At 36.2% G+C, this 27,915-nt stretch overlaps 1 long non-coding RNA gene across 3 annotated transcripts in view; it reads left to right on the top strand.

Annotated features, from left to right (window-relative positions):
- Nucleotides 1-1,283: 1,283 nt before the first annotated feature.
- LOC116578846 overlaps nt 1,284-27,915 on the top strand; it is a 39,231-nt gene continuing 12,599 nt past the window's right edge. For all 3 annotated transcript variants that reach the window (XR_004281073.1, XR_004281078.1, XR_004281088.1), the window contains exons 1-2: nt 1,284-1,330; nt 2,210-2,387. This is a non-coding gene — a long non-coding RNA (uncharacterized LOC116578846). The remainder of the gene's footprint in view (nt 1,331-2,209; nt 2,388-27,915) is intronic.

Here is a 27,915-nt window from a genome sequence, read left to right as displayed (position 1 = left end):
TCACCCCATCTCCCTCATCTTTCATTTTAAATCCCACAGAGTTAGGCAACTATAATATTATTCCTTCCCTTAGTACCAGAAGATTTCATTTTGCACAGTTAGGTAATAGTAGCTAATATCTATGTAGTGTTTATATGTTCCAGACGTTATTGTAAGTGCTTTACATGAGTTTTTCACATCAGCATGTGTAGCAGGTACCATTATTGTCTCCATTTTACAAGATTGAATTGCTACAAATTTTTATTGGCACATTTTGAATTGCATCGCACCTTAGATCTAGAAATAATGTGAAAACTCCTTTAGGTGATCTTTTCTTAATAGGTATTTCCTTGGTAAATAAAGATGCTTCCAAGTACTCCTTGGGTAATTATAGATCCAAAATTTGAAATAGTCTACAGGTTCTATGCACTGAGTTTTGTCTTTCCAAAATTCAAATGTTGAAGCCCTAATCCCCAATGTTATGGTACTGGGAGTTATTTAGGATTAGGTGAGATCATGAGGGTGGAACTGTCATGATGGGGTTAGAAGAGATCAGTTAGTTATGAGAAGAGACCAGATAGCCATGTGAGAACACAACAGGAAGATGGTTGTCTGCAAGCCAGGAAGATATTCTCACTAGGAACCAGATTGGCCAGCACCTTGATCTTGGATTCCCCAGCCTCCAGAACGGTGAGAAATAAATGTTTGTGATTTAAGGTACCTAGTCAGTGGTATTTTCTATAGGACAGCCTGGGCTGACTATGACAACAGGTTTTTGCGGGAACCCCCCCTCTCCCTGGCCTCTCTCTCTAGACCAATGTAACATTCTTGTCCTCCCCTTAAAGTGACAGTCCAGTTACAGTAGTTTCATTCTGCTTCTCCAATGACATATGTCCCTCTAGTTCAGCACGTCAGTAAATGCTGTTTCCATTATCTTGTACACTGTGTAGACAAAATGATGGCCCTCAAAGATGTCCATGTCCTAATCCACAAAACCTGTATTGATTTTATATGAAAAGGGCACTTTGCAAATGTGATTAAGTTAAAGATCTTGAGACAATAAGATTATCTTGGATTATCCAGGTAGGTCAATGTAATCACATGGGAGGGAAGAAGTTTGGAATCAGAAAGAAGGACATATGAATGAGGCAGGATGTTTAGAATCAGAAGAAAGGAGATGTGACCACAGAAACAGAACTCAGAGTGCTGACATTACTGGAAAAGGGCTATGAGCCAAGGCATGTGGCAGTCTTCTAGAATCTAGAAAAAGTGATCTGTTCCTTAAACAGATTCTGCCCTAGAGCCTCCAGAAAGAATGAATCCCTGCTGACCCATTCTGATCTCCATAATTGTAAGATAATAAATTACGTATATTTAAGCCACGGTTTGCGGTAAAGTGTTACAGCAGTAAGAAGAAACTTCCCTCTTCATTTTAACTCCTATTGATCCTTCAGATTTTGATTCAAATATCACTTCCTCAGGAAAGAGCGTATCACTTCCCTTCCACTTTGACCACAAACTCATTTAAAAAAAAAAAATGCCTCTATTACATTTACACAGCATCCCATACTTTTCCTTTGAGACACTTAACACTCTCAGATAATTTGATTAATAACCGTGTAACTCCCAGCACTAGAAATTCCATGAGGGTAGAGTCTATGCTTTTTCCACCATTATATTCCCAGCATCACACACTGTAATATCACAGTATTCAGTAAATAATTGTTTAATGAAAAAAGAAATGAAAGAAATAATTAATATAGGATACAAAAATGATTTATAGCTCTAAAAATGACATGCAAATATTGTCGTTATAATTTTAACTGGTTAGACCTCCAAATGAAAATATCTATAAAAGGCAGCCTAATAGTATATGCACATTGTTCCCATATTAAAAGGCATCAGAAGTTTATAGTCAGAAACAACTTCACTGGTTAATGAGAAGTTGGAAACTCTTTCCTACTTTCTGTCTTATCTTCATTCTTCTCTTTCTAAGACATGGCTTTTCCTTGTTTCCATCAGTTCAAATATATGAAATTGCCCTTATAAACCTATTAGTCAAGATAATCCTTGCTGTCATGTAGTCACAACCCCCCAGATCTCAGTGATTTCAGACACAGATAAAATAACTTCTTGTTGTTGCCAAGTCTGAAGAGGGTCAGCAGAGCCGCCTTCCATTTGTTGACTCAAGAATTCAGGTTCCCTTCCTCTTGTGATGTCACCATTTCAGCCTGTGGCTTCCAAGGCTATCGTGTCAGGACAAGGCATGAAGAACGCACAGTCCTTACCTACCTTTGTCCAGAAGTCATTGATATCACTTCCACTCATAAGTCATTGACCTAAACTTATCACCTGGGTCCAAGCTGACTACAAGGTCTGAGAAATGTAAGGAGCATGGAGAGCATTTGGTGAGCATTGCTGTATTGTCCACAGAGACTATATATACATGTTGTTTTTAGCAATGTTTCATTGCAATATAAATTGAAATGTTGCTTCGCAGGTAATATTTTAATGCATTTAAAAGTTCCAGCTCTTCAAGGAAGCAGTGAGGTGACTCATTTTGTAAAGAATCTTTTGTGACTAATCACTTCAAATATGTCTCTTTTTACATTGGCTTTTCTTAAAGTGGTATAATCATTGATGTGCTAGATATGGCTTGTACTGGCTCAGGAAGCTGAGTTGGCAGATCTCTTCCAACTCCCAAGTTCATGTTAATATAGCTTGAATTTGGCCATAGTGGGGATTAGCTATACTATAGAAGTCAGCAAATGCTACAAATCAGGACTTCCTTCATTTTTTTCAAAGAACCAATTGTCAAACATTTACAAGCATACCACTGTATACACAGGTAGTCAAATGACTGGCCTTCAAAATCAGATTGTTGCATAGTATTACAATAATTGAGTTCTGAAATTTTAAAACCAAATTGTGTTTTTGTGCCTAGGTGTCTGTGCATACGTGCACACATGTGTTCATGGTTTGCAGTGCAATGAAATAAAGGGTTCTAGGAAAGGGTTAGGAAACCAAAGGCCTATTCATTCATGAGACCTTAGCCAAAATCCTCAATCTCTCTCAGACACAAGGTTTTGTTTTGTTTTGTTTTAATGTAAAGATCTTGAGATCTTTATATTAAGAGTTGACCTCTTATCTTGTTTTGATATTCGGGATTCAAGTCTCAAGCTGAGTTAAGTCATAATTATCACACACTGCATTAAGATTGAAGCCAACTAGGGGCACCTGGGTGGCTCAGTTGGTTAAGCAACTGCCTTCGGCTCAGGTCATGGTCCCAGAGTCCTGGGATCAAGTCCCACATTGGGCTCCCAGCTCCATGGGGAGTCTGCTTCACCCTCTGACCTTCCCTCTCATGCTCTCTCTCTCACTTTGTCTCTCTCTCTCTCAAAATAAATAAATAAAAATCTTAAAAAAAAAAAAAAAAGATTGAAGCCAACTAAAAGCACTTAATTGTTTCAGGGTCAGAATTTATTCCTAAATTATTCTGTTAGTTTGTGTTATCTCTGTAAGAAGTACGTGCATACAATACAAAAATATGTATGAAAGAATGGTGCTCTGTTACTGTAAGTTAAGTGAAAGATTTGCACTGCAAGGGATTCGTATTGTAAGCTCTGTCATCTTGAGGATTAATCTACTACAATTGCAGCATTTTCTTTCCTTTTAGATAATGCTCTTAAATCAGTCTTCATTCCAGTTATCTATTGCTGCTTAAAAAAAAATCACTGCTAAACTCAGTGGCTTAAAACGTAAACTACTTTACTATATTTCACAATTTTCTGGGTCAGGAATTCAGACACATGGGATCCAGTGGGGTTGCCAGATAGTATCCAGCTGACAGCTAAGCTCATCTGGAGAATCCAAGGCATCTTTATTTTCTAGACTGGTGTCTTGACAGGAAGAGATAGAGGACTAGGCTCACTTTGGCCCCTCTCTTTCACTCCAGGAAGGTAGTCAGACTGCCACGTGGTGACTCAGGGTTCCCAGAAATCAAAGCTAAAATGCCAGTTCTCTGAAAGTCTAGATCCAAAACTGCCATGGTGTCACTTGTGACATAGTCTACTTGTGAAAGCAGTCATAGGTCTGTCCAGATTCAGTAGAAACAGGTTCAAATAATTTGTGGTCACTTTAATTTGTAAAATCAAGACACATCTTAAATGCTATCAGAGCTTCTTGAGGACCCTCTGTAATCCTGTTCTCCCCTAAATACACAACTGCCCCCAATTATGGTAAACAGATCAACTACCACTACATTGTACCTTGCTCCTCTATATAAACCTTGGAACACTTAGCACAATCTTGATATAAATAGTTTGTACAAAAATATGTTAATTATATCAGTACATTTAAAAATGTTGTCTGTCTACAAAACTGTATAGGTTATGGCTAGTGTATTAGTCAAGGTTCTCCAGAGAAACAGGGCTACTAGGATGTATTTTTATATATATAAGATACATACATATATATATATATGCATACATAACATGTATAAGATAATATACATAAGTACATATAAATGTATATTTATATACATATACATACACATATAAGATATATACACACATACATATATATGTGTGTATGTATATACATATAGCCTATTGGTTCTGTTTCTCTGGAGAACCTTGACTAATATACTAGCCATTAGATAAATATTATGTCTATCTTATCTTGTAGATCTCATATTTATGCATATAAATAAACATTTATATATATATATATATGAAGACATTTATTATAATATATTGGCTCATCCAATTATAAAGGCTAAGAAGTTTCACCATCTGCCATCTGTAAGCTGGACACCTGGGAAAGCCAGTGGTATAGTTTGAAGGCTCGTAAATTGTAATCAGTTATATAGCACTCTTCACTGATCAGATTGATAAAAAAAATTTTAAAACTGGACAGTGTTGGGGTGCTTGGTTGGCTCAGACAGTTAAGCATCCAACTCTTGATCTCAGCTCAGGTCATGCCCTCAGGGTGGTGAGTTTTAGCTCCACATTGGGCTCCATGCTGGGCATGGAGCCTCCTTTAAAAAAAGTAAAAACTGGACAGTATTATTAGCAATATTGTGAAGAAATGGGAATTTCTGGTAGAATTGAATTTGGTATAGTTTGCAGGCCAATTCAGTGGTATTTATTGAAACAAAAAATTTACATACCTACTGTGACTTAGTAATTTCACTTCTCATTAACCTCCCTTATTCTATACAAAGTGAAACACTTTGATGTTGTCAGAATTATTGACAAAGTCACACATTTTATCATATTTTTTATTATCAGTTAAATAAAATGCTCAGGTTACTAACCATGACCTGCAAATTTTGGCAGGAAGGTATCATCTTTAATATGCTCATAAATTGACATGTTCTGCACAATTACATAAGCAACCATATTTAAAGTTACAAAGATTATGTATCATTATGTATAAGCATAAGCATGAAAAAATCCAGAAACAACCTAAATGACCTTAAATAGTGGAGGGGCTAAACAAGATATACTATAGTACATGTACATAGTAATATATATATATATCTGCATATATATATATATGTATATAGTATATGTACTATAATCTTAGTTAAAAGAATAGGATAAACAAAGTGAGGGTTGCTGGGGAGAGGGGGGTAGGGAGAGGGTGGTTGGATTATGGACATTGGGGAGGGTATGTGCTATGGTGAGTGCTCTGAATTGTGTAAACCTGGTGATTCACTGACCTGTACCCCTGGGGCTAATAATACATTATATGTTAATAAAAAAAAAAAAGAATAGGATAGATTTATGTGTACTAACATGGAATGGTCTCCAGGACAAATTGTTGAGTGCAGAAGAACATAGTGGAATATTATATACAATGAAAACCTATAAAGAGGTTCTATAAAGAGGTTCTATAAAGAGATTCTGGGTATCAGTCGTTTGTTTGTACTGTCATTTGCAAACATCTTCTCCCATTCTGTGGGTTGCCTCTTTGTTTTGTGGACTGTTTCCTTTGCTGTGCAGAAGCTTTTGATCTTGATGAAGTCCCAAAAGTTCATTTTCACTTTTGTTTCCTTAGCCTTTGGAGACATATCTTGAAAGAAGTTGCTGTGGCTGATATTGAAGAGGTTACTGCCTATATTCTCCTCTATGATTCTGATGGATTCCTGTCTCAAGTTGAGGTCTTTTATCCATTTCGAGTTTATCTTTTTGTACCATGTAAGAGAATGGTCGAGTTTCATCCTTCTACATATAGCTGTCCAATTTTCCCAGCACCATTTATTGAAGAGACTGTCTTTTTTCCACTATGTATTTTTTCCTGCTTTGTCGAAGATTATTTGACCATAGAGTTGAGGGTCCATATATAGGCTCTCTAATCTGTTCCACTGGTCTATGTGTCTGTTTTTATGCCATACCATGCTGTCTTGGTGATCACAGCTTTGTAGTAAAGCTTGAAATCAGGCAACATGATGCTTGCAGTTTTGTTTTTCTCTTTCAACATTTCCTTAGCAATTCAGGGTCTCTTCTGATTCCATACAAATTTTAGGATTATTTGCTCCAACTCTTTGAAAAATACCTGTGGAATTTTGATCAGAATGGCATTAAAAGTATAGATTCCTGTAGGCAGTATAGACATTTTAACAATGTTTATTCTTCTGATCCAAGAGCATGGAATGGTCTTCCATCTTTTTGTGTCTTCTTCGATTTCTTTCATGAGTGTTCTGTAGTTCCTCAAGTACAGATCTTTTACCTCTTTGGTTAGGTTTATTCCCAGGTATCTTAGGGTTCTTGGTGCTATAGTAAATGGAATCGATTCTCTAATTTCCCTTTCTGTGTTTTCATTGTTAGTGTATAAGAAAACAACTGATTTACAGAAATCATTGTACATTGACTTTGTATCCTGCCACATTACTGAATTGCTGTATGAGTTCTAGTAGTTTGGGGTGGAGTCTTTTGAGTTTTCCATATAAAGTATCATGTCATCTGCAAAGAGAGAGATTTTGACTTTTTCATTGCCAATTTGGATACCTTTTATTTCTCTTTGTTTTTTGATTGCTGTTGCTAGGACTTCTAATACTATGTTGAACAAGAGTGGTGAGAGTGGACATCCTTGTCATGTTCCTGATCTCAACGGGAAGGCTGTGAGCTTTTTCCCATTGAGGATGATATTTGCTATGGGTTTTTCATAGATAGATTTTATGAAGTTCAGGAATGTTCCCTTTATCCCTATACTTTGAAGCATTTTAATCAGGAACGGATGCTGGATTTTGTCAAATGTTTTTTCTGCATCAATTGAGAGGACCATGTGGTTCTTCTCTCATCTCTTGTTGATTTTTTCTGTCACATTGATTGATTTGCAAATGTAGAGCCATCCTTGCAACCCAGGGATGAATGCCTTCTTGGTTCAATTTTGGCAGTTTATAGTTTTCCAGGAATGCATCCATTCAACAGACAAAGGCTGATATCCAGGATCTATAAAGAACTTCTCAAACTCAATACACATTAAACAGATAATCATGTCAAAAAATGGGCAGAAGACATGAACAGACACTTCTCCAATGAAGACATACAAATGGTTATCAGACACATGAAAAAATGTTCATCATCTCCAGTCATCAGGGAGATTCAAATTAAAACCACATTGAGATACCACCTTACACCAGTTAGACATAGCTAAAATTAACAAGACAGGAAATGTGTGTTGGTGAGGATGTGGAGAAAGGGGAACCCTCTTACACTGTTGATGGGAATGCAAGTTGGTGCAGCCACTTTGGAGAACAGTGTGGAGATTCCTTAAGAAATTAAAAATAGAGCTTCCCTATGACCCTGCAATTGCACTACTGGGTATTTACCCCAAGGATACAGATGTAGTGAAAAGAAGGGCCATCTGTACCCCAATGTTCATAGCAGCAATGGCCACAGTCGCCAAACTGTGGGAAGAACCAAGATGCCCTTCAACGGATGAATGGATAAGGAAGGTGTGGTCCATATACACTATGGAGTGTTATGCCTCCATCAGAAAGGATGAATACCCAACTTTTGTATCAACATGGACAGGACTGGAAGAGATTATGCTGATAATTATGCTGATAAGTCAAGCAGAGAGAGTCAATTATCATATGGTTTCACTTACTTGTGGAGCATAAGAAATAACACAGAGGACATGGGGAGATAGATAGGAGAAGGGAGTTGAGGGAAGTTGGAAGGGGAGGTGAACCATGAGAGACTATGGACTCTGAAAAACAATCTGAGGGTTTTTAAGGGGTGGGGGGTGGGAGGTTGAAGGAGTCTGGTGGTCGATATTATGGAGGGCACATATTGCATGGAACACTGGGTGTGTTGCATAAACAATGAATTCTGTTACACTGAAAAGAAATTAAATAAAAAAAGAAAAAAAGAAAAAGAAAACCTCTTTAAGTTAAACAAATAGACAGGAAAACAATACTATAAATTATTAATGATTTTTTAAATAACGATATATAAATGTAAAGAATAAGGTCTGGAAGGACATTATTAAGCTATCAACAGTGGTGATAAGAGAAGTATTGAGAGTAGGGGCAGAAATCAAAGCAAGGATTAAAGGGATTTTAGCCTCATCTGCAATCGTTTAATCTCTATGAATACAATATATTATTCATAATGTAAAAAAGTAAAAATAATTAGCAAAATTAGCTAAAAAATTTTTATTTCAAAAATTTGAAATGGGTAGATTACTATTAGTAACAAGATGAGGTATATTTAGTAGACAAAATAAATTTTAGATCATTACATGTAGCATAACTTCATTTAGATAAAAAGAGAGAGAATGACTATTCTCTAGATACATATTGCATTTAAGTGGCAAATGCACAAAACGGAAAGATCCCTACCAACTTTTAATGAAGGTGACTTTGTGTGGGAAGGGAGTTAAAGTGAGAGGCAGAGCAGACAGGGGGAGATTTACTTATCTTAGTATGCTTCAGTACTGTTTTAATTTTTATAATGAGCATGTACTATTTTTTTAATTAAAATAGTAAATTCAGGGATGGCCTACATGGCTAGTTTTAAAACATCCAGAATTTCACACCTATACTGTAGATTATTTCCAGGTCTCACTTTTGCGAAAAAGATGGAAGCATCGGGTGCCTGGGTGGCTCAGTGGGTTAAGCCGCTGCCTTTGGCTCGGCTTACTTGTGGAGCACACCTCGGGTTCCTGGGATCGAGTCCCGCATCGGGCTCTCTGCTCGGCGGGGAGCCTACTTCCCTCTCTCTCTCTCTCTCTGCCTGCCTCTCCGTCTACTTGTGATTTCTCTCTGTCAAGTAAATAAATAAAATCTTAAAAAAAAAAAAAAAAAGATGGAAGCATTTATGTCTAAGCGATTGACTTGGAGTTCATGTGTTCAGTCAACAGACAATAGCCTCTATGGTTTACATGTGCACGGACTGGCTTTCTTCATTATGAATATAAGAAATAAGCATATGCAATTATTCTTCTGTAAGAGTTGGGGACAATGCCTTAAGAAGGACACATTACATTTCATTGGTTTGTAACTTTCCCAGCAAAAGGTGTAAAAGCTGAATAATCTGATCCAAACCAAATTATAAGGCGTGTACCAAAAGACACTGTATTGACTGTTCAATCACTTTTTTATTAACATAGGCACGAAGGGATAAATATATAAACTGACAACCATTACTGTTCCACTCCCTTATGCCCAAAAGAAAAACAAAAGAAAAAGATTTTACAAAAAACGTCTGTTTTGATGGTATCAAATGTGGTAGGAAGAACCTCTTCCTTTTAGTCGTTTCCTGTTTGTCAGCTTTCTATCTAGGTGTCAGGTTTAAATTTGGAACATGCAATATGCAGTGAATTTATCTCAAGCAAGGGACAAAAAAAAAAAAGAGAAAAAGAGAGAGAAGAAACAAAACTTCAGATTACCCATCTGAAAACAAAATATATTTAACATATAAAGTAATATTACCTTTTCTGGTTATAAAAGCCACTGTTCTATAAATGGAGTTAATTTGCATAATGCCAATCAGTGTCATAAATAAATATGGCTCTAATTGTTTATGAATTGTTATACCATGATTTGAAACTTGATTTGGAAAATGCCGGCATTAACAGATTATAAAATAAAATCGATGATGAAAAGTGTTTGATTCCAAAATCAGAAGTCAAAAGTGAAATATCAAGAACAAAATTAATGTAAGAATCTCCAAAGAGAATGATGAGAAATGAAAGAATAGTCTAACAGAAAACAAGGAATACAAAGCACTGATTAAATCATATGATTGTTATGAGAATTCACTGATACAAAAATGAAGTTTCCTCTTAGCTAATATATGGAGGAAAGGAAGGGAGGAAATCACTCTTTGACCCACTAATGATTGACCCAAGGAGGGGTAAAAGAGAGTTCTCTCAACGCATGTGTGAATCACTAATGTGTGATTCACTATTACACATATGTGAAATCACTATTAGACCCACTAATGACTGACCCGAGGAAGAGTAAAAGAGAATTCTCAGTGCATGTGTGTATCTACCTAAACAATATGGAGGACAACCACACCTGAAATTTCCAATACAATGACTGATTTTAACTATGATATCAGTGACACCATAAAAATGCACAAAGCTTAAGTGCATAGCACAATTAATTTTTACATATGTATGTGTCCATGTACCATCTCCCACACCAAGATAAAAAATATTCCATCACTTCAGAAGATTTTCTTAAGCCTGTTCCCAGTCAATTCTTCTTCCCCTGGAGGTAGATAGCCACTCCTGTAACCTTTACCATTGTAGCTTAATTTGCATGTCCTTGAACTACTTAGTATAAGTGGAAACATACAATATGTAGTCTTTAGTGTCTGATCTCTTTTTATTGCTGAACGATATATGCGTTATTCCCATTTTGAGATCACAATGAATGAAGCTACTGCGATCCTTCTTTAAAAGTGTTATTGTGGACATTGCTGCTATAAACATTCGGGTGCACGTGCCCCTTTGTTTATAGCAGCAATGTCCACAATAGCCAAACTATGGAAAGAACCTAAATGTCCATCAACAGATGAATGGATAAAGAAGATGTGGTATACATACACAATGGAATACTATGCAGCCATCAAAAGAAATGAAATCTTGCCATTTGCGACAACATGGATGGAACTAGAGCGTATCATGCTTAGCGAAATAAGTCAAGCAGAGAAAGACAACTATCATATGATCTCCCTGATATGACGAAGTGGTGATGCAACATGGGGGCTTAAGTGGGTAGGAGAAGAATAAATGAAACAAGATGGAATTGGGAGGGAGACAAACCATAAGTGACTCTTAATCTCACAAAACAAACTGAGGGTTGCTGGGGGGAGGGAGGTTGGGAGAAGGGGGGTGGGGTTATGGACATTGGGGAGGTTATGTGCTTTGGTGAGTGCTGTGAAGTGTGTAAACCTGGCGATTCACAGACCTGTACCCCTGGGGATAAAAATATATGTTTATAAAAAATAAAAAATTTAAAAAAAAAAAAGAAAGAAACAACAACAAAAAAGTGTTATGGCTCAATTCTTTAAAAGTGTTATGGTTCACCGCTGGTGGTCAAGTACAGTTCCCATTGATCATAGAATCTGTGAATTAAAGAAAAAGGCTTCTCAACCTCTAATGGTGAAACAGAGATTAGATGGCCAAAATAAACAAATCCATCCAAAAAAGGGAAGGAACAGAAAGTACCTAGTGTTTATAGACCCGTAGCAATCAACTCAGGCTCATGGCACCACTTTAATCCCTTGACTGGGGCCCAATTCTGCTCCCTTGTAAAGGGATTATGATTGGTTCTTGACTTTGATGTTTGGGCTCTTGACCCCTCCCTTCAAATCATCATTTCTCATCCATAAAAAAAAAAAAAAAGAATTTGTTTACACCAATATAGCTCTCTTAGCCTCCTTCTCACTCAGAGAAATTAATTTTGTACTATCTCTGTCTCTTTCATTCCAAGCTGTTTTGATTCCTTTAACAACTTTGTGGGTTTTTTATATCAATTCAGAATAAACTCCAGTAAACAAAGTCACACTCCCATTTCTTTCTGAGACAAGTCCTTTTATACCTGGGCCATGTGTAAGGCTGATATAGAAAAATACCTTCAAAATTCTTGAAAGCTTTATCATTTAACTGAGAGGACCTATAAAAGCCTACACTAAACCTTCCTGAAATCCTCCTAAAGGTTCTTACAGCTACATATGTGAGATATTTACCCTGAGGCTATGCTCTACTGATGACTCTGTATTTGATCTTGCTATTTATTACTTTGAAAATCTTTTGCTGGGAGACACTGCGTATAGAAAACAGTTTTATTTTCAAGCCCAGCAAATCCTGGATATATTATAATTCTTCTAAATTTGACTCAAGAAAGCATAATAGTTTCTTCTTCATTTCCTCTCTTTCTTAAGTTATCATAATCAATAGAAGAAGCCAATTGGCACTTTCTGCACTCCTCCTGGAGATCTCCACAGCCAAGCCCATGAGTACCTTAAGTTTTACCCTTTTGAATTTCCAAATCTCCAGAGGCAGTACTTATGGCAAACTGTGCCACTGCATAGCAAGCATCCTTTCTTCCTCATCTTCAGACAACCTTTTCTGCAGTGTCATAGGAGCCCTCAGCAGTGGCCTCATGAGGTTCTTTGAGATTACATTTACAATAATTTTGAGGCCATACCGGCATCCACCGAGTCCCAAAGCCCATATCACATCTTAAGGTTTTTGTCGTATAGCACCTCTTTTCCATTTGCTGCACAAGAAATTGCACCAAAATGTAATGGCTTCAAACAATAGCAGTTTAATTAAACTTCATTATTTTGTGGGTCAGGAATTTGGATAAGGCTCAGTAGAGTGACTTTTCTGCTCTATGTGACACTGACTGAGACCACTCAGAGGTTTTCAGCTGTGGCAACAGGGTTGTTTGGAGAATCCAAGAGAGATTCCTCGCATATCTGAAGTACTTTGTTGTGGATGGTTGAAAGTCTGGGCTGAACTGGAGTGCCTGCACATGGTTCAACCCTCTAGAAGGCTCTGGTATGTGTCAGAATTATTCAGAAGTATGTCGGCAAAGACAGGGATAAAGAGAAGATTTATGTCATCCACAGGGCCTTCTCTGGCTTAGACTACTACAAAGAATAGAAGAGGTCATTTGCTTCATGCCCCAGAGAATCATTCTGTTTAAGAACAAGCTCTAAATTTAAGAGGAATTTCACATTATTGTATGTTTTGCCCCCAATTAGAGCACCTATAGACAATGAGGCCATCCAATGTATGGTTCCAAGGAGCACATTTTAAAATGTGTGTGGTGCTCTTATTTTTGAAGCTGGTCAAAACTTTGAAAATCTTAAACCTTAAGATCTGAAGTTTCCTGGGAAATACATCTTAATTTCCCAGGTCCCAAGATCCCCTCTCTTTCCATGTGTTTGTGTTTTTTCTCTCCCAGGTCCACAGATGGGCAATAAGGTCGAAATAACACCCAATGAGGACATGGCAGACTCTTTCCTCAGAAGGCATGCCCAATCCAATAAAGATAAAGTTTACTTTTCTGGAATGTCTTTTATAAGAAAAAAAGTCTCTGTCCTGATCACTTTTCACCATCTTCCTTTCAACTATTTTTCTTTCAAAGGTTGGCCTAATATTGCAAACTCATCAGTGAAGCTGCTAGGCCCAAGCTTTCTCAGGAAGTTTCTGGTTAATTCAGGCCTTCCAGGAAAGTAAAAATAAGCCTGAGAACTGAAGTGTCCTCAATCTAAATGGGGCCTTGGTGATAAATGATGGTCATTCTAATTCATTAAATGGAGAGTGTATTAGCATGGACTTTGGAATTTACATTATAGAAGAGTAACTAAGTACGAACTGACAAGATTGCTTAGGAATATAAGAATATTGTGCTACTTTGTCCAACAAACCAATGATATTTGGTTTTTATCTCATTTTCTTGCTATCAAAAACCCTCGACATTTGCTTTTCTGGTGTCATACCCAAGAAAGACCAAGAAAGAAGAAGCAATTTGGGGTTATGTATTTACAGTAGGAGGCACTTAGAGAACAAGGTTGTTGTTCAGGAGTCTGCAAGCTTGTCTTAGCGTCCATACAGAACCACACCGAGAATGCCTTCACCCACTCTCTGAAAAAAGAAGAAAGCAGAAAGCTTATGACATGGTAGAAACATTTTCTAAACAAGAGAAATAATTTTTTGCTTATTTTCAGTCCTTGGTTTACATCATAAAGAAGACTTGTAGGATATTAAAGATCAATTGCACCAGGTTAATGTAAAATCAAAGCTAATACTGATCTAGGAGTGAGGAATTATTACCTTTCATGATGGATCAAAACTTGAACATATCTTTACTTCAAAACAGTACGCAGTTACAGATAAACTTCTATCCCTTAGTCTCTCTTTTCAGTCACAATACCCTATACATCAAAGCTAACAACTCACTAAGATAGAAAAATCAGTCTCCAGAGAGATGGTGAGCCAGATTCAAAATTAGCAAACTTCATTAGGGTCAGAGAACAGCAAAACTAAAAGCCAGCTGGACAGTTTATTGCTATTATAATTATAATAATAGTACTATTATTATTTTGAGTTACTAGTGTGTTCAGAAGGCTCGATGTATTTAATTAACCTTTCAGAAGACAAGTCTAAAATGTCTGACTTTGTCGTAATGAAGTTACAGCTGTTGTTAAAATCTGATAGAGCTCTGTTCCCTTTCAAATTTCATGAGAAAGTGATTCATTTATAAAATGCCTCCACTTCACTCATTCATTTATAACCAAAGAGATTCACTAATCCACTCAGGAAACAATTCTTATGATACATAGGAGATCAATTGTTTTATGAAATAAAATTAAAAGTGTAAATGTGGTTAACATTTTAAAGGTATGCCAATTGAAAGTACTCCTTGAACTCATTTGACCAAGTATTTTTTTTTTTTCATTTTTTGAAATCACACCTGTGCTAAGACATGCACTCTCTTCCTCTATCTGGTAAGCACAAGGTGTGGGAACTTGTGCAATAGATAATTAATCTCTATTGCTATCTATAGTTTCATAGTTAACACTGTCTTAGCAGAAGTGTGAAAACACATTCACACCTTTGAAAATGGATGATTAACTAATCAAATGACAATATGAATGTTAGAAATACAGAAATGACTGCAAGGCAGAGCTATTTATGATTATAACATTCTATTTAATTTTTAAGGGTGGATTGTTCAGTGTAATCTGTGCTCCTCAAACATCCAAGTAGATTCTCAACTTTTTAATTGCATGAGTCCTCAAAAAAGAATGAATAAAATTTCATATTCTCCCCTAATTAAGCAATTTTTAATATGAGAGTTTAAGAAGGAGAAGAGAGTTATGTTTCAAGACCATAGGCAAGGAAGAGCGAAGAAAGGAGACTCACATTTGAGTGAAGAGTCAAGTTATTTTTTTACTCTGGACATTGTCATTTCCATTTAAAATGCAAACTAAGCTGAATAAAGAATTGAATATAGTTAGTTCTCTTTTGATAGTCTGATGTATAGAAATCCAAACTAAGAGGTAGGCCCATGTGCATTATTTTGTTAATTTTTTAGGTTTACTTGTGTGTTCTCTTTAAGAAATGATAATCAGGAAAAGGCAGAGACTCCTTGTTGAAGGAATACAGATCTAAGTACTAGGGCTTTAAAATTAGTATTCTGTGCACACTATATTAAAAGCCTTTAGATAAAAATATTTACCCATATTTATATTCTTAAAGCCAAAGTGTATATTTGCAACACATATCACTTACTGCCTCATAGTATGATATTTTAAAGACATGGTAACTCCTCTGTAATACCTTGAGATCTGGCTACACGTCTGATTCATTATCCCAGCCCAATTTAGCCCAGTGTTTTATATTGAGTGGACATCCCTGTCTCCTGAAGCAAGCCTAAATAGTAAATGAGGAGACAATTGTTGTTATAAAGTTGCATTTTCATGGAAAAACTTGATTATTTAAAGAGAAAATACGTGATTTTTTTCAGTTCATAAATTAGCCACACATTTCTCTGTTACATACAAAAAAAAATCTATTAATTAGCAATAGTTGATTTATCAACACCAAATAAATCCACTGTCAGCCGTTCAACCTTGTAGTTCCTATTGCCGCACCTTGAATGTGGGTGCGGGTGTAGGTGTATGCATACTTCTATTCCCCCTCTTCAAGCTGGCTTCTGTCTCCATTTCTTTACTGAAACTCTTCTGATAAAGGTCTTCCCCATCTTTCTTTAACTTGACTTTGCAGCAACATTTGACACCACTAAATAATCCTTCCTTTTGAAACATTGCCTTCTCTTGTTTTTCATGCCAACACATGCTCCTAATTTTCCTCCTGCATCTCTTCTTGGGAGATCTCATTTACTCCCGTAGACTCAGTTATTATGTATATATTCTTATGCCTACCAAGTTCAAGCCTCTAGCCCAAATATCTCTTCTCACCTTCATTCCATGCACTTATATGAAAGTAAGTACACACACAATACTACACACATGCATGCAAACACACACACACACACACTCAGGGCATCACACACCTGTCCCTCACACTTATTACTTCACTATGTTTTCCTCTCTCAGTAACATCAGTTACCCAAATAGAAAGCTGGGTGTCATCCTTTACCCTTCTTGTTCCTCAACATCTAATCTCTCAACATATCCTATTCATTCTACCTCCCAGTGTATCTCAGATTCATTGTCTCCTATCCATCATAGTCGCAGCAACCATTATCCTGAGTCATTTATTGCAACATCCTACTAGCTAGTCTTTTTGTCTCCAGTCTTGCCCCCTTCTGTTTCCTTTTCATACTCTACTCAAACAGATTTTCTGCAGTGGTCATTACACTTTTCTGCTTACAAACCACCCTTAGAATTTTTGAAAAATATATATACTTTCTTACTATTTTTTAAGTTCACATAAAATTATTTTACTGTAAAATTAGATAATCACAAAGGGTGGAATATCCAGTATGATGCAACACTGATACAGAAAATAAAACAGCTGTGTCCTCTTTTGAATAGATCCAAATGAATTTAAATGATAAGATTTGATGTCTATCATTGTTCTCTTATAAATACATGAAGAAGTTCCTCTCTAACAACTGGAAATGTCAGGGGTTTGATACTTTTCCCTTGAACTTGTATTTCCACTCCATTTTTTTCCTTACAGTTTTTATCCTAAAGAGTATTTTTTAGTCCTGGTTGATTATCCTGTCACATTGCAGAAAAACATATATATAAGTCAAAATGTTTAAAAATTTCCTGTGACCATAAGGTTGTAAATATTATTAGGTTCTTATAGGTTGAGTTACTGTTATCTTATAATATAATTGATGAAAACATCATAAACATATTACATATTTAGAAAAAAATTTTCACACATGAAAGTAAAATTTTGTAAGAAAATGACTTTTTAATGAGATAAATAAGTCTTTTTTTTTAAGATTTTATTTTTTTATTTGACAGAGATCACAAGTAGGCAGAGACACAAGCAGAGAGGAGGAAGCAGGCTCCATGCTGAGCAGAAAGCTCGGTGCAAGGCTCGATCCCAGGATCCTGGGATCATGACCTGAGCTGAAGGCAAAGGCTTTAGCCCACTGAGTCACCCAGGTGCCCCAATAAATAAGTCTTTTTTTTTTTTATCAGTTTATGTGTCTGTGGATAAATATTATATATCTCTGGAATGATAAAGTATTCATAATAACTTCTATGCCCATATTTGGCCTTATAGATATAATTTTTGAGAAGCTTTGATTCCCTAAATAACTCGTGGGCCAGAAAAGAACTTTATTACACCAATGAGGACTCATCTCATTAAACTCTTCTCAAGCAATATGCCAAAAAACACATGATATGATATATAATATAATATAATATATTATGCAATGTTATATATATACACACTATAAGTATAAATATATACAATAATATATATTTTATATATCATGTGTTTTTTTAACATTGATATATCAGTTGAAAACATGATTAGATCCTCCTTCATCTTATACAAAGCACAAACTTGGACACCTCTTAGTGAAAGGACATTTTACCAGTTACTAGTGTTATTTTCTTGGCCAATGCCTGAGATTGTACCAGAAACTGTAATAAACTTTATTAGGAGTTCTCCTGAGGACTCACCTACTCCAAGCCCATTAGACTCAGCCATGAGCTTAGGGCACATTTTGTTAAAACCACACACACTCAGGACCCACCCAGCTGCCAGGTACACAGCAGATTCCATGTACTCCACCAAGCCACAAAACCACACCCAGCCACCCACTTCCAACCACTGTCACACACTGTGACCACTCTCATACCCCAGGCTGCCCCACAGAACTTCAGGGGATCCATAAAAGGACTATTAACCCAGCTCAAATTTGCTAACACCACTGGTCTGCTCCCAAGGTCTGGCAGGCACATCCCCACAAGGCTGATCTGGCTGGGTCCCACTAATAGCACAGAGAGTAATCATAGCCCACAGCAGGCAGAGAGTCAGTGCAGATGACTGACCTAAAAGGAAAAGACACAACAACAGGATATAAACAATACATGTCAGATACTCTTCCAAAGTGCCAGTCACTGATAGACAGAAGACACTGCAGTGGAGGGCACCCTTCTGCATAAAGCTATGCCTTTTTCCTTTTTTTTTTTTTTTTTAAGATTTGTTCATTTATTTAAGATAGGGAGAGAGCACAACATAAGGAGGGGGAGGGGCAGAGGAAAAAAGAGAAGTAGACTCCCCACCAAGCAGGGAGCCTGAAGTGGGGCTCTATCCCAGAAGTCTGAGATGGAGACCTGTGTGATGGCAGACACTTAATTGAGCTGCCCAGGTGTCATATAAAATCACTACTTTCAAAAGCAGAAGACATACCTGACTTTCTTAACACAGAGAAACAGACACAGAGGCAGACAAAAATGAGGAGACAGAGAAATTTATCCCAAATGAAAGAGCAGGACAAGGCTACAACCAAGTGAAAGAGTTACAAGTAACTTGCCTGGTAGAGACTTTAAAGCAATGGTCATCACTCACTGGACTTGAGAAAAGAGTGGAAGACATGAGTGACACCCTTAACACAGAGACAAGGAATAACATAGCAGAGATGAAGGGCTTAATAAATGAAATGAGAAACACGTTTGACGGAATGAGCAGCAGGAGGGAAGAAGCACTGGAACAAATTAGTGACCTGGAAGACAGCATAATGAAAAGTAATCAAGCTGAACTAAAGAGAAAGAAAAGAATCATGCAAAACAAGAAAAGATCTTGGAGAACTCAGTGACTCCATCACATGTAATGACATTTGTAACATAGGAGTCCCAGAAGAAGAAGAAGAGAGAAAAGGGGGACAGAAAATTTATTTGAAGAAATAATGGCTGAAAACTTCCTGAATCTGGTGAAGGAAACATATATCCAGATCCAGGAGGCACAGAGACTTGCCAGCAGAATCAACAAAAGCAGACAGACACTAAGACATATTCTAATTAAATTTGCAAAATACGGTGATACAGAAAACCTCTTATAAGCAGCAAGACAAAAAGAAGTCATTAACTTAGATGGAAAAACCCATAAGGCTAGCAAGAGATTTTTCAACATGTACTTTGCAAACCAGAAGAGAATGGCATGATATATTCAAAGCGCTGAATGGGAAAAGACTGCGGGCAAGAATACTCTATCCAGCAATGCTATCATTCAGAATAGGAGAGGTCAACAGTTTCCCAGACAAACAAACCATAAAGGACTTCATGACCACTGAACCAGCTTTGCAAGAAATTTTATAAGGGACTCTTTGAGGGGGAAGGAAAACCAAAAGTAACAGTTTGGAAATAGGAAACACAAAAGCAGTATCAATGAACATTTCTGTAAAATATCAGTCAAGCAGTTCTCAAAAACAGAATATAAGCATAATAACATATACCTAAGACATGGGGAGAGTAGGAGAAAATAATGGGTTCAAATTAATGACCATCAACTCAATATGACTGCTGCATGCAGAAAAGGTTATGTACAAACCTAATGGTAACCGTGTATCAAAAACCACTCATGCATATGCAAAGAAAAAAGAGAGAGAAATCCAAATATATCACTAAACAAAATCAGCAAAACATGAAAGAAAGACAAGAAAGGATCAGAGAAAATATTCATAAATAACCACAAAACAAGTAATAAAAATGACAGTATGCTTATATCTATCAGTAATTACTTTGAATGTAGATGGACTAGTCAAAAGACATAGGGTGACAGAATGGATAAAGAAATAAGACCCATCTGTATGCTGCCCACAAAGGACCCATCTTAGACCTAAAGACACCTGCAGATTCAAAGTGAGAAGATGGAGAAACACCTATCATGCAAATGGATACCAAAAGAAACTTGGAATAGCAATACTTCAGACTAAGTAGACTTTAAAACACACACTGTAGCAAAAGACAAAGAAAGACACTATATAATCATAAAGGGGACAATCCAATAAGAAAATATAACCATTGTAAATATTTATGCACCCAACTTAGGATCACCCAAATACATAAAACAGTTAATACCCAACACAAAGTAAGTAATCAGTAATAATACTATAATAGGAGGGGATGTTTACCCTCTACTTACATCAATGGACAGATCATTTAAACAGAACAGCAACAAGGAAACAACAGCTCTGAATGACACACCAGACCAGATGGGTTTAGCAGATATATTCAGAATATTCCATCTTAAAACAGCAGAATATATTGTCTTTTCAAGTGCATGTGGGACATCCTCCAAACTAGATCACATATAAGCCCACAAACCAGCTTCCACAAACTCAATAAACTCAAAATCAAACCATGCATCTTTCCTGAGCACAACACTATGAAACTAGAAGTCAACCACAAGAAAAAAATCTGGAAAGACCACAAATACATGGAGGTTAAATAACATGCTACTAAACAATGAATGCATCAACCAGGAAATAAAAGAACTAAAAAAGTACATGGAAACAAATTTTTAAAAAAATCTGAAACCTCTGGATGAAGCAAAAGCAATTCTAAGAGGGAAATTTATAGCAATACAGGCTTACCTCCAGGAACAAGAAAAATCTCAAACAAATGAACCATACACCTAAAGGAACTACAAAAGGAACAACAAATGAAACCTTAAACCAGAAGAAGGAAGGCAAAGAGAAAGATTAGAGCGGGAATAAATGATATACAAACTAGGAACAAGAAAAACAACTACTAACACAATAGCACAAATCAATGAAACCAGGAGTTGGTTCTTTGAAAAAAAAAATCAATAAAATTGTTAGAACCTTAGCCAGACGTATCAAAGAGAGAGAGAGACAGTCAGAAAAACAAAGGATTCAAATAAATAAAATCACAAGTGAGAGAGGAGAAATAACAACCAGTACTACAGAAATAGAATCATAAGAGAATTTTATGAAAAACTATATGCTAATAAATAGTATAACCTAGAATAAATGGAGAAAATTTCAGAAACATATAAACCACCAGAACTGAAACAGGAGTAAATAGAAAATTTGAGCAGACTGATAGCTAGCAAAGAAATTAACTCAGTCATCAAAAAGTTCCCAAGAAACAAAACTCAAGGACCAAATGGTTTCACAGTGGAGTTCTACCAAACATTCAAAGAAGAGTTGATATCTATTCTTCTCAAACTATTCCAAAAACATGCTAATGTAAGGAAAACTTCCAAATTCATTCTATGAGGCCAGCATTACCCTGATACTAAACCAGACTAATGGACCACTAAAAAAGAGAACTACAGACCAAATATGATAAAGATAGACATAAAAATTCTCAATAAGGGGCACCTCGGTAGCTCAGTGGGTTAAGCCTCTGCCTTTGGCTCAGGTCATGATCTCAGGGTCCTGGGATCGAGCCCCGCATAGGGCTCTCTGCTCAGTGGGGAGCCTACTTCTCCCTCTGTCTCTGCTTGCCTCTTTGCTTCCTTGTGATCTCTCCCTGTCAAATAAATAAATAAAATTTTAAAAAAATTCTCAATAAAATACTAGCAAACCACACTCAACACATTAAGAAAAATCACCCCCCATGATCAAGAGGGATTTATGTGCTTCAACATTCACAAATCAATGTGATACATCACATCAATAAGAGAAAAGATAAAAACCATATGATCATTTCAACAGGCACAGAAAAAGCATTTACAAAGTTCAACATCTATTCATGGTAAAAACCCTCAACAAAACAGTTTTAGAGAGAACATACCTCAACATAATAAGGCCAAATGTGAAAAAAAACCCACAGCTAACATCATCCTCAATGGGGAAAAACTGAGAGCTTTCCCACTAAGGTCAGGAATAAGACAAGGATGTCCATTCTCACCACTTTTATTCAACATAGTATTGGAATTACTAGCCATAGCAATCAGAAAACAAAAAGCAAAAAAGGCACCCAAGTCAGTAAGAAGTCAATCAGTATTTGTGGATGAAATGATACTATATATAGAAAACCCTAAAAACCATAAAATTGCTAGATTTGATAAAACAAATTCAGTTAAGTCACAGGATACTAAATTAATCTACAGAAATCTGTTCTTCTTCTATGCACCAATAATGAAGCAGCAGAAAGAGAAATTAAGAAAACAATCTTATTCACAATTGCACACCAAACAGAAAGATAAGATACCTAGGAATAATCCTAACCAAAGATGTGAAAGATCTGTGTTCTGAAAAGTATAAAACCCTGATGTAAGAAATTGAAATGACACAAAGAAATGGAAAGGCATTCTGTGCTCATGGAATGAAAGAACAAATTTGTTATAACATCTGTACTACCTATAGCAATCTATACATTTAATACAACCCTTATTAAAATACCAACAAATTTTCACACAACTAAAATGAACCATCCTAAAATTTGTATAGAACCACAGAAGACCTTGAGTAGCCAAAGCAACCTAGAAAAAGAAAAGCAAAGCTGAAGACATCGAAATTCACCTCAAGTTATATTACAAAGCTGTAGTAATAAAGAAAGTGTGGTACTGGCACAAAAATAAACACATAGATCAATAAAACAGAAAAGAAAACTCAGAAATAAACCCACAACTATACAGTCAATCTTCAACAAAGTAGGAAAGAATATGCAATGGTAAAAAGACTCTCTTAAATGGTGTTGGGAAAACTGCATATTGCAGTCAGCATATTGCTCAGTAAAGCAACTGGACCACTTTCTCACACCACACACAAAAATAAACTCAAAATGGATGAAAGACTTAAATATGAGCCCTGAAACCATAAAAATTCTAGGAGAGAACCCAGATGGTAATGTCTTTCACATCAGCTGTAGCAGCTTTTTTCTAAATACGTTTTCTGAGGCAAGGGAAACAAAAGCAAAATAAGCCATTGAGACTACATCAAAATAAAAACTTTCTGTACAGCAAAGGAAACAATCCACAAAATGAAAAGACAACCTACAGAATGGAAGAAGATATTTACAAATGACATATCCAATCAAGAGTTAATATCCAAAATATATAAAGAACTGGTATAACTCAACACCCCAAAATTAAATAATCCAGTTGAAAAACGGACATGAACAGACGTTTCTCCAAAGAAGACATCCAGATGGCCAAGAAACACATGAAAAGATGTTCATTGTCACTCATCATCAGGGAAATGCAAATCAAAACTACAATGAGCTATCAGATAACACCTGTCAGAATAGCTAAAATCAACAACACAAGAACAACAACTATTGGTGAGAACATGGAAAAAGGAATACTCATGCACTGTTGGTGGGAATGCAGACTGGTCCAGCCACTGTGGAAAATAGTATGGAGGTTCCTCAAAAAGTTAAAAATAAAACTACCTCATGATCTAGCAATTGCACTACTTGGTATTTACCCCCCAAAATTAAAAGACACTAATTCAAAAGCAGACATGCACTATGTTTATTGCAGCATTATTTATAACGGCCTAATTATAGAAGCAGTCCAAGTGTCCATTGAAGTGGAGATTAAGGAGTGCACTTGTGTTGAGTACAGAGTGAGGTATGGTTTTGTTGAATTACTATAGTGTTACACTTGAAATCAACATAATACTGTATGTTAACTATATTGGAATTAAAATAAAAACACTAGAAAACCTTATCAGATGACAATTAATTTTACTCTTTTACTCAGAGGCACCTTATTTGTGAATTTAAAATTACTCAAATCTAGGTTTTATATTCACTTAAATTCATAAATTTCACATATCTATTAAATTCCACATGTTGGGATATTTTCTGCCTTCTGTTCAAAAAAAGACCTTTACATTTGTGCCAAAGCTCAGTTTCCTAGGTCATTTCTTGATGCTTTAAAAATCATGACAGGTAGGGACACCTGGGTGGCTCAGTGAGTAAAGGGTCTACCTTAGGCTCAGGTCATGATCTCAGGGGCCTGGGATTGAGCCCCATATTGGGCTCCCCGCTTCACAGGGCTTTGGCTTCTCCCTCTGCCTGCTGCACCCCCTGCTCAGGAGCTCTCATTCTCTCTTTCCCTGTCAAGTAAATAAATCTTTTAAAAAATCATGACAGGTAGACATAAAGATAGGCTCTTGAGAATTATTATATTTAGATAGTGTGGTAATATTTCATGGTGAAAAAAAACAGAATTAGAGCAGTAAATCCACATTTGAGATACTGGACTTAATCACAATAAGCTAATACTGATTTTAAGTTCAGAGTGTCAGATTAATGTTCCTTGTAAAAATTAAGAGTAAACAGAAGAAAAGATATTGCCATATATTAATGATTTTGGTTCATTGCATTATACAGAGCAGAATCTACAACACATTTCTTTGCAGTTATTCCCATAATAAATACTGGGAGTAATGAGTAGATGACTAAAGATATTGATGAGACACACAGAACGAAAAACATGGTCCAAGCAAAACTTTCAGACGTGTTCACAATATTCAATAATCCCTTATAAAGGATAATGAAATTGTTTCTCCATAACCTGAATAAAAATATGAAACATGAAGTTAACTTTGTCATATGTTCCTTTTACTGAAGCTATAAATTCTGTTGAAAACAAATAATTTTCCACAATTTTCTCTCTGAAATCAGGCCAAATATACAGCTGAAACTGTATATTTATACAATATATAATATATAATACTGTAGATGTATATATAATATATGCAATATATAAAACTGTGTAAGAGGTAAATGAGAATTCTTTCACTGGTGTTTTCTCCTTACTGAGGAGGATGAAAATGTTCAGAAGGCACCCCTTGTTGCAGGTTCTTATTTTCTAACATGCTTTTTATAATTCTAAAAATTGTTTAGATTTTCTAAAAATTCCAAGGAATTCACCTGGGTGAAATAAAGTGCCTCTTCGTCTATGTTTTTGACCAAAATTCTCTTTCTTTGCTCTTTCCAACTTCTTTTCAGGAAGAATGTATTCTATGGTAGTAATTCAGGAATGAAATGGACAAAATTATTAAGTTAAAGTTTCCACTACTCCTGTATCTCCACTGTGCAGTATACCTGACTTCAAAATATTCTAAGACTGTTTCTGATACCTGTTTTATGCTTAATGAAACTATTTTTAAACAAGAGGAAATCTCAAATCTATAAGCAGATTTACTGTGTCTTGAGAAATGAAGACTTCACCAAAATCAGTATTTAGATTTGTCCATTTTTGGGAGCTCCTGAATAACCCATCAGAGCAAGATTCAGAATGAGTGAAAGATAGGTCTCTTCTGTGTAAAGAGGAAGAAGGACAGACGTGAGATATACCAGGGAAAAGAACCCTGCATGATGCCTTCACTGCAAGTGTATGCTTTCTCGAGAGGGTCCCCTTTAAGAAAGAGTACAAAAGGGAGTGGAGGACCTGAACATTGATTATCTAAAATTGGTTATGCCCGTGACCTCTGGAGTCCCACTGAATGAACCTACCATATTGGAAGTCTTTTGTTTTAAAATGTAATTTCAGACCACTTCATTCTTTATCCCGTAAGTGGCCTCTCCTTCTTCTCAGGACCAATGCCAACCCTGTTAATGTCATCTGTAGGTGAAGGGGCCTGTGTCTACAACTTCACAGCTTAGACTTGCTCTGAAGCATCAGCCAGACTAAACTTCTTTAGGTTTTTAAAACCCATCAGGATTTCTGTTGGGTTTAGCACATGCTTTCCTGAACCTAGAACATTTTTTTCTTCCCTTTCCTGACTTACTCCTACTGATCTCAAATTTTAAATGTTATGATCTCTCACCTTCAGCTCCACTCCATCATTGGCTGGAATCAGCATCTCTGCTATGTACATACGGCCCAATCTCAGTAAAGCCCCACCCACTTCTCAACTTTATTAATAAAGAATTAAAAAACTTGCTTCTAGATACGAAGATCCTGAGGGCCATTAAGTACTGTTTTATTTACCACTGTTTGACCAACACCTATATCAAATGCCTTGCCTATAATTCAATAGTGGGCATAGTTTTTCAACAGACATGAGAGAATTTACAAATTCAAATAAATTTTGACCTTCAAAGTGGTTACTTCAGCCAACTATCAGCTTAAGCTATTACTCAAAAACAAGTAAAACTGTCTCCACGTGAAACATTAACACAAACCAGTTATAGTGTTCCTAGATATGCCAAGAAATCTGGGTTCTAGGCTGGACTTGGGCATGAATTCATTTTCCATTGGGCAAGTTGTTTAAGATCTACTTATCCCTCTACTTCAAAGTCCTGTAGCTTCTTGCCACTGTTTTACTTTAGTGAATTCAGTAGCCAAACTTAGGTGTGGGCTATGAACAGAGACTGAGATGCCTCACTTGTATGATAAGATACTTCATGGACAATAGAGTTATCCATCTATAAATTAATCAGGTATCTTATTTCTTTTTCCGTATCTTTTTTTAAAATATTTTTCTATTTTTTTATAAACATATAATGTATTGTTAGCCCCGGGAATACAGGTCTGTGAATCGCCAGGTTTGCACACTTCACAGCACTCACCATAGCACCCTCCCCAATGTCCATCATTTGAATTTGAGTCCTTGACTGTCTTATCAAACTGATGAAAAAAGTTGATAAATCTATATCAGTTCTTTACCACCTAATTGGTTTGTTAAGAAGTTTGGTATTGAAGAGAGGATAGACACAAATGAAATTGAAGCTTTTAGATTACTGTGGGTTTCATAAAAATTAGGTTTCATTATTCCCATTTAAAACAAGTTTCTTGAGAAACTTGATGAATTTGCCATGGAATACTGTATCTTGGAATTCTCTAATGATTTGAGAGAATCGTGTCCTGTAAGTGTGTTTCTGTGGGTTTTTTAAAAATGTTCAATAAGTGATTACAGTCATCTTTTAAAACATGTTAGACAAGTAAGAATTAAAAGTATAAAACCTGTTAAAAAGAAGGAGAATAACAGATGACAGGGACCTGGGATGAGTTAATTTATGAAGTTTAGCAATTAAATAGTGCAAGTCTCCTGGCAGCTAAGCTATAATGGGAAATTCGCTGGCTAACTCAGTTCTGAGTCTAATAAAAGAACATGCACTGACTTGTTCTTTCCTAGACAGACTCTTTTTCTACTCACATCAAGTCATAGACAAAATCTAACACAAATATTACCCAACTCCTAATGTTTTTGGTATCTTCTCAGTTACTGGTGAACAGGAAGTTTGGGTCATAGGACTCGTTATATCCTTATATTCTCTTATACACTGCCAAAGAAATCAATGCTACTTTATTTGCTTCTTAGTCACGAATTTAAAATCATAACATCTAATTATTAATAGTTATCAGTGGGCAAATCATCCATTAATAGGATGAACTAAAGAACATTTTTACTTTTATTTCATTTATTTATTTATTGAGAGAGAGCTAGAGCTCAAGGGGAAGGAGAAGGGCAGAGAGAGGGGAAGAGAGAGAATCTTAAGCAGGTTCCCTGCTCAGTGTGAGCCCAAT

This window comes from Mustela erminea, chromosome 1, assembly GCF_009829155.1.
Source record: "Mustela erminea isolate mMusErm1 chromosome 1, mMusErm1.Pri, whole genome shotgun sequence".
NCBI classification, from domain to species: domain Eukaryota; kingdom Metazoa; phylum Chordata; class Mammalia; order Carnivora; family Mustelidae; genus Mustela; species Mustela erminea.
The sequence above is the reverse complement of the archived record's forward strand: the minus strand, read 5'-3'. Positions and strand labels throughout refer to the sequence as shown.